Source organism: Oryctolagus cuniculus, chromosome 11 (genome assembly GCF_051225735.1).
Source record: "Oryctolagus cuniculus isolate XC-2025 breed Fujian yellow rabbit chromosome 11, ASM5122573v1, whole genome shotgun sequence".
Taxonomy (NCBI): domain Eukaryota; kingdom Metazoa; phylum Chordata; class Mammalia; order Lagomorpha; family Leporidae; genus Oryctolagus; species Oryctolagus cuniculus.
Window position 1 is genome coordinate 72,650,743 of NC_142877.1, and position 8,088 is coordinate 72,658,830.

General features: G+C 39.6%; 1 long non-coding RNA gene across 1 annotated transcript; it reads left to right on the top strand.

Annotated features, from left to right (window-relative positions):
* The first annotated feature begins 746 nt into the window (after positions 1-746).
* On the top strand, positions 747-6,701 carry LOC149123524 (uncharacterized). The gene is made up of 3 exons (XR_016216896.1): positions 747-1,103; positions 2,348-2,418; positions 6,305-6,701. It is a non-coding gene; the product is annotated as an uncharacterized LOC149123524 (long non-coding RNA).
* Positions 6,702-8,088: the final 1,387 nt, after the last annotated feature.

Below are 8,088 nucleotides of genomic sequence, written 5' to 3' on the forward strand. Positions count from 1 at the left end.
AATGTTACAATCTTGAGATGGTAAGAGAAAAAGAAATATTTATCTGCTCCTTTATATGCAATGGTCCCTCTACATCTGTGGATTCAGCCATATGTGGCTGCAAAATACTTCAGAGAAACTGCATCTTTACTGAATAGGCAGACTTTTGCCAATATTCCTTGAACAATACAATATGATAACTATTATATCACATCTTCATCGCATTAACTATTAAGAAATCTAGACATGATTTAAAGTATATGGATGACACTGTGGGTTTTCAAAAGATTTTATTTATTTATTTATTTATTTGATAGGCAGAGTTACAGACAGAGAGCAGAAGAGACAGAAATAAAGATCTTCTATCCACTGGTTCACTCTCCAAATGGCCACAATGGCTGGAGCTGGGCCAATCCGAAGCCAGGATCCAGGAGCTTTTTCTGGGTCTCCCACATGGGTGCAGGGGCCCAAGCATTTGGTCCAACATCCACTGCTTTCCCAGGACACAAGCAGAGAGCTGGATCAGAAGAGGAGCGCTAGAACATAAACTGGCATCCTTATGGGATGCTGACACCACAGGTGGATGCTTAGCCTACTATGCCACAGTGTCAGCCCCCAAATATTCTTTTATGTAAATTTTTATTGACCTCACAATATTTCCTTATGTCTATAGTACCTCACTCATTTACATATGCACTTGTTATCGAGTATTTGCTTTCACTTTTCCACCATTAAAAAAAGTGTTATAAAAACATCTCTTTTTCATATAACTTTAACTGGTTTCTTTTATGTTTTTGTTGAGAATAAATTCCTAGAAGTAGAAAACCTTGGTTATGGCTATGAGAAGTAGACATTTGGGTCATTTTCAAAGTAAAGTGTTAAGCTGTGAGTAGACAACTAACTAGCATAACAGCTTGCAAGTGTGGGAAGAGTCACCTGTAGCTGGCTAGCATAACAGCTAGGTTACATGCACCTGGAAAGTTCTCAGGCAAACAGGATGTTAGGTGCGGCCAAAACAGCTGAAGCAAATTCCAGGAAGATTGTAACCTTTTCTACTCAGCCTGTGAGCAACTGGGGGAGGGACCTGCACATTTGGGAATAACTGCAGGAGGAAACCTCACTGGGTATGTATACCTGTTCACCTCTCATACATTTGGTCTTCCAAGTCGGTTAATAGTCTTGCTTTCGCTGCACTTCCTGAGATTGAGTCCATCCTTAGGTTGGGCTATTTTTCACAACAGTCTGTGCAACAATTTAAGTCTTATGTTAATGAAATGAATGAACTGAAGGGAGTTTTTCTTCCTAACTGATGCCCTTGTTGCTTTTCATCTTGAATGTGTTCTGAATTGTTCAGAGCTAACAGAGTGAAGGGAATAGATGCAATTCAGTTGATACATATGTTGCTGTCTCTTTAACTGTCGATTTGATACGCCCATTTTCTCAGGATGCACCTGTTGCATCCAGCAACAGGGTGCATGTGAAGACCCTATTCCCTTCCCTTTGCATATCCAGCTGGGGTACCACCTTCCTTCTTACAAAAAGAAGCGGAAATGGCCGGCGCCATGGCTCACTAGGCTAATCCTCAGCCTGTGGCACTGGCACCCGGGTTCTAGTCCTGGTCGGGCGCCGGATTCTGTCCAGGTTGCTCTTCCAGGCCAGCTCTCTGCTGTGGCCCGGGAGTGCAGTGGAGGATGGCCCAAGTCCTTGGGCCCTGCACCCGTGTGGGAGACCAGGAGAAGCACCTGGCTCCTGGCTTCAGATCAGCATGGTGCACTGGCCGCAACAGCCACTGGAGGGAGAACCAACGGAAAAGGAGGACCCTTCTCTCTGTCTCTCTCTCTCACTGTCCACTCTGCCTGTCAAAAAAATAAAAAAAATAATAAAATAAAAAGGGGGGGCAGAAAGCAGAAAGAGCTCTTTTTCCACCCTGGACTCTGCTTAGAAGTACTGCTCTGGGCCGGCGCCGCGGCTCACTAGGCTAATCCTCCACCTAGCGGCACCGGTACACCGGGTTCTAGTCCCTGTCAGGGCGCCGGATTCTGTCCCGGTTGCCCCTCTTCCAGGCCAGCTCTCTGCTGTGGCCAGGAGTGCAGTGGAGGATGGCCCAAGTACTTGGGCTCTGCACCCCATGGGAGACCAGGAGAAGTACCTGGCTCCCGGCTTCGTATCAGCCCGGTACGCCAGCTGCAGCGCGCCAGCTGCAGCCGCCATTGGAGGGTGAACCAACGGCAAAGGAAGACCTTTCTCTCTGTCTCTCTCACTGTCCACTCTGCCTGTCCAAAAAAAAAAAAAAAAAAAAGTACTGCTGTGTTTTCGCTTTTCCCGCCATGGACCTCACTCAGAGCTCCCGTTTTCTCTCTTTCCACAGTGGACTGCATTCGTACTGCTCTGACCTGTGCTCTTCTGCTGCTGAGCTTGGACAGAACTTCCCAATCACAGGTATCATTTTTGGTTTTTCTTTTCTCTCTAGTGTATGGGTAATTCTTTGGCACACTCATGTTGAGTGTTTCTCAGTGTGTGGCGGCCCACACTTGTGTATGAATGGATGTTGATACACCTCACTGCCAGATAAACTCTGTTCCTATTTGTAAGTAATATCTGTCTCTGCATGAAGTAAGAATCTGTATCAAAAATTAATATATTCATTGCCACATCAAAGTCAGAGTAAACATATATCTCCTCAAATTTATCATGTATTTATGATGAAAACATCCAAAATCCTTTCTCCTAGCATGTTGAAAATAAAAGTAAACAGTATACTACTGTTATCTATAGTCACCCTATTGTGCAAAAGAACACCAGAGCTTCCTTCTAACTGTAACTTAGTACCCATTAATCAAGCATTCTCCACTTTGTCCTTTCCTCTACTAAACCAAGCCTTTGGTAATCACCATTCTACTCTCAACTTCTATGAGATCAACTTTATTTTTTTTACCCAGAAACCATTTTTAAGATATACAAACTTCATGCATTTCGTAAATACAACTTCAGGAGCATAGTGTTTCTTTCCACCCTATCCGCCCTCACACCCACACTCCCACCCTGTTTCCTCCTCTCTTTCCTATTTCCATTCTTATTTTTTTGTATAAGATTACTTTAGCTTTTCCGAGTCTCTTGTGTTTCCATATGAATTTTAGCATCATTTAATCTATATCTATGAAGAATGTCATTGGTGTTTTTATTGGTATCACGTTGAATCTTTAAACTGCTTTTGGTAGTATGAACATCTTGATGGTGTTGATTCTTCCAATCCATGAACATGGAATATTTTTCCATTTTTTGGTGCCTTCTTATGTTTCTTTTTAAAGTGTTTTGTAATTCTCAGCATAGAGATCTTTGAGATCCTTGGTTAAATTTATTTCAAGGTATTTAATTGTTTTTGAAGCTATGTGAATGGGACTGATCTTAAAAGTTCTTTCTCAGCCATGTGTATACAAAAGCTATTGATTTTCCTGTGTTGAATTTATATCCTGCCACTTTACCAAACTCTTTTATGAGTTTCAATGAGTCTCTCAGAGTATTTTGGATCCCTTATATATAGAATCATGTCATCTTCAAATAGGGATAATTTGACTTCCTCCTTTCTAATTTGTATTCCTTTGATTTCTTTTTCTTGTCTAATGGCTCTGGTTAAAATGTCCAGGACTATATTAATAGCAATGATGAAAGTGGGTATCCTTGCCTGGTTCTGGATTTCGGTGGGAATTCTTCCAACTTTTCCCCATTCAATAGGAGGCTGGCCTTGGACTTGTCATAAATTGCCTTGTTTATGTTGAGGAATGTTCTGCCTATACCCAATGTGCTTAAGGTTTTCATCATGAAAGGGTGTTGTAGTTAATCAAGTGCTTTTTCTGCTTTTATTGAGATAACCATATGATTTTTGTTCTTCAGTTTGTTAATATGATGTGTCACATTGATTGATTTAGGAATGTTGAACCACCCTTGAATACCAAGCATAAATCCCACTTGGTCTGGGTGAATGATCTTTCTGATGTGTTGTTGGATTCAGTTAGCTAATATTTTATTGAGGATTTTTACATTTATGTTAATCAGGGATATTGGTGTTTAGTTTCTCTTTCTCTGTTGTATGTTTTTCAGGTTTAAGAATTAAAGTGATGCTGACTTCATAGAAGGAGTTTGGGAAGATACCCTCCCTTTCAGTTGTTTTGAACAGTTTGAAAAGAATTGGTTCTTCTTTAAATGTCTGGTAGAATTCAGCAGTGAAACCATCAGGTCCTGTTTTTTTTTTTTTTTTTTTTTCTGGGAGGGTCTTTATTACTTATTCAATTTCTATCTTGGTTTGGTTATTGGTCTGTTTAAGGTTTCTATATTTTAATGGCTCAATTGAGGTAAGGTCTATGTGTCATCCAGCAATCTATCAACTTCTAGGTTTCCTGATGTGTTGGTATATAGCTCTTTGTTGTAATTTATGATGATTCTTTCTATCTCTGTGGTGTCTGCTGTTACATTTCCTTTTTCATTTCTAATTTTATTGATTTGGGTCTTTGCCCCCCCCCCTTTTTTTTGGTTAGTTGGGCCAGTGGTGTGTCAATTTTGTTTATTTTTTCAAAAACCAGCTCTTCATTTTGCTGATCTTTTGTATTTCTTTAGGTTACAATTTTGTTGATTTATTCTCTAATTTTAATTATTTCTTTTCTCCTACCAATTTTGGGTTTAATTTGCTGTTGTTTTTCTAGGTTGTAGAGATGCACTGATAACTCATTTATATGGTGCCTAATTTCTTGATACAGGCATCAGTAGCTATAAACTCTACTCTTAACACCGCTTTTGCTGTATCTCATAAGTTTTGATATCTTGTGTTGTTGTCTATTCATTTAATGAAATCTTTTGATCTCTTTTTTGATTTCTTCTGTGACCCACTGTTCATTCAGGAGCATGTTGTTCAGTCTCCATGTGTCTGCATATGTTCTAGAGATTCTTGATCTTGCTGATTTCCAGCTTCATTCCATTGTGGTCTAAGAAGATGCATGGTATAATTTTGATTGTTTTGAATTTGCTGAGACTTGCTTTATGGCCTGATATATGGTCTATCCTAGAGAAAATTCCATGCACTGGTGAGAAGAATGTGTATTCTGCAACAGCATGATGAAAAGTTCTGTAGATATCCATTAGGTCCATTGGTCTATTGGGTCAATTATCTCTGTTGTTTCCTTGCTGATTTTCTGTCTGGTTGATCTGTCCATTGCTGAAAGGGGGTATTGAAGTTCCCCCATTGCTATTGTAAGGGAGTCTATGTTTCCCTTTAGATCCATCAACATTCCTTTTAAATAGCCAGGTACCCTGTAATTACATGCATATACATTTATAATAGTAACATCTTCCTGTTGAATTGATCCCTTAATCATTACATAGTGCCCTTCTTTTAACAGTTTTTGTGTTAAAGTCTAGTTTGACTGATATTAAGATGGCTACCCAGCTTTTTGTTTTGTTTTGTTTCTGCTAGCATGGAAATTCTTTTTCATCCTTTCACTTTCAGTCTGTGTGTATCTTTGTTGGTGAGATGTGTTTCTTGTAGGCAGCAAATAGATGGGTCTTGTTTTTTAATCCATTCATCCAGTCTCTATCTTTTAACTGGAGAGTTGAGGCCATTTACATTCAAGGTGGCTATTGATAAGTAGAAGTGTGGCCCTGCCATTTTTCCATAAATATTCCTATTGTTTATTTTGTATTTCCTTTGTCCTTTTACTGGGAGATTTTCTGTTTTCACCTTCTTTCATAGTAATGTTCATGTTTCTGTGTGCAGCACATCCTTAAGCATCTTTTGTAAGGCTGGATGAGCAGTGACAAATTCTTTCAATTTCTGTTTGTTATAGAAGGTCTTTATTTTCCCTTCATTCATAAATGAGGGCTTTGCAGTTTTTTTCTTTAGACTTGGAATACATCTTGGCATTCTCTCCTAGCCTGTAGGGTTTCTGATGAGAAGTCATCTGTGAGTCTAATTGTGATCCTCTGAAAGTAATCTGGCATTCCTCTAGTGCACATTTTTAGACTCTTTCCTTTATGTTTTACTGTAGGGAGTTTGACTACAATGTCATGGTGAAGATCTTCTCTGGTCATATTTATTAGGAGTTCTGAATGTTTCCTGTACTTGAATGTCCCTTTCTTTCTCCAAATTAGGGAAATTTTCTGTCATTATTTCACTAAAAAGGCCTTCTAATCCATTCTATCTTTCCACACCTTCAGTAAATCCTAAGACCTGTAGGTAGGGTCATTTGATAGTATTCCATAAATCTCCAAAAATTTTTTTTAATTGTCTAATTTTTGCTTCTTTTTTTTTTTTTTTTGTTCTGACTAAAACCGCCAGAGCATGGAAAGCCATGACATGGTGGCAAAAAACAATCTAAATGAAGGATCCTGGTGAACAACACTCCAGCAGAAGGATCAGGCCTTCAAGGAGAGAGGCGCCTTTCTCTGAAGGGAGGAAGGAACCTCCACTGTGATATGGCTTTGACTAAACAAATTCAGAGTTGGTGAACTCAAGGGGCTTCCTTAGCCTAGACAGCTCATAGCAAGAGTCTCGGGTGATTGCTGATGTCATAAATAAGAGTGCCAATTGTTAAATCAACAACAGGAGTCACTGGGTTCATGCTCCCCTTGCAGGATCTCTGTCCTTAATATGTTTATCTATGAAACTCAAAAACAACACTACTAGTCAAACAATACCCTATACCTGGTTCGGTTGTGTGAGTGCAACCTGTTGAAATCCCTGCTTAGTATATACTAAATTGATCTTCGGTATATGAAGGTAACCGAAAATGAAACGTGATGGGGGGTGGGGGGGAGGGGAGAGGAAGTGGGTGAGGGGAGGGCCACGGGAGGGAGGGAGGTCGGGGGGAAGCCACAACAATGCAAAAGAAGCATTTTATATTCTACTTAAAACTATTGGTTGAGCTCTGTAATTAATACACAATTACTCTTAGGTGTTTAATTAATGCTATAACTAGTACTCAAATAGTATTTTACACTTTATGTTTCTGTGTGGGAGCAAAATGTGGTAATCTTTACTTAACATACGCTAAATTGATCTTCTGTATATAAAGATAATTGAAAATTAATTGTGATGTGAAGGGGAAGGGGAGAGGGAGTGGGAGAGGGGAGCGTTGTGGATGGGAGGGAAGACACGGTGGGGGAGGAGGCTATTGTGGTCCAGAAGCTGTACTTTGGAAATTTATGCTCATTAAATAAATTAAAAAAATAAAATAAAATAAAATAAATAAAACCTCCAGAGATTTGTCTTCTAACTCAGATATTCTTTCTTCTGCCTCACTGATTCTGTTGTTAAAAATTTCCTCTGCATTTTTTATTTGTTCTATTTATTTAATATTTTATTTGTTCTATTTATTTAATATTTCCAATATTTCATATTTCATCTCTCTTTAAAATCAGTTTCATGGGAAAACTTCATTCATGTCATGTATGGATTTTTTTTTCATGGATTTGCTTCTGATTACTTCTAAGTAATCCTACAATCAATTTTTTTTCACATTTTACTATTTAAGTGTTGTTGTATTCCCTTGGAGGTGTCATGCCTTCCTTATTCTTGTTTCTTGAATTGCTGAATTTATTTGTAGGCATTTGTGGAGATACTTGTTGGTTAATTTTTTACCCTGTGATGGCTTTTATCTTTGGACTGTGCCTCTGTGGGTTAATGGAGTGTCTGCTCTTTCAGTGAATACCCCGAGGTGTGTACCAGGTGTGGCCCAGGAGCTCTGTTCAGTGCTCCAAGGTGAGGGGAGTGTCTAAGGTGAAACCCAAGTTTGGCATGGCAAATCTCCTCTTTTTTATTATCAGAGGGGAAGGTTTGATCAGCTCTGTAGGCATAGTCTCACATTCACCTCTCCTCTAAGAAGACCAATGCCTGGGCACTAGCTCCAGTGGGTGCAGAATTCATCCATGTTGTCACAAGAGCCACAAAAAGATCTGTGTGGTCCTCATTGTGGGCACAGATCCCACAGCAGTGACTCTCACCAGGCAATGAGGGAGCCCTGAGCATGTGGAGCCACCTATGGGGACTGCTCAGAGACCCAGCTGCAGCATACACCCTCCCACACAGCCAGAATGTTTTCACAGTACATCCCAGCACACAAG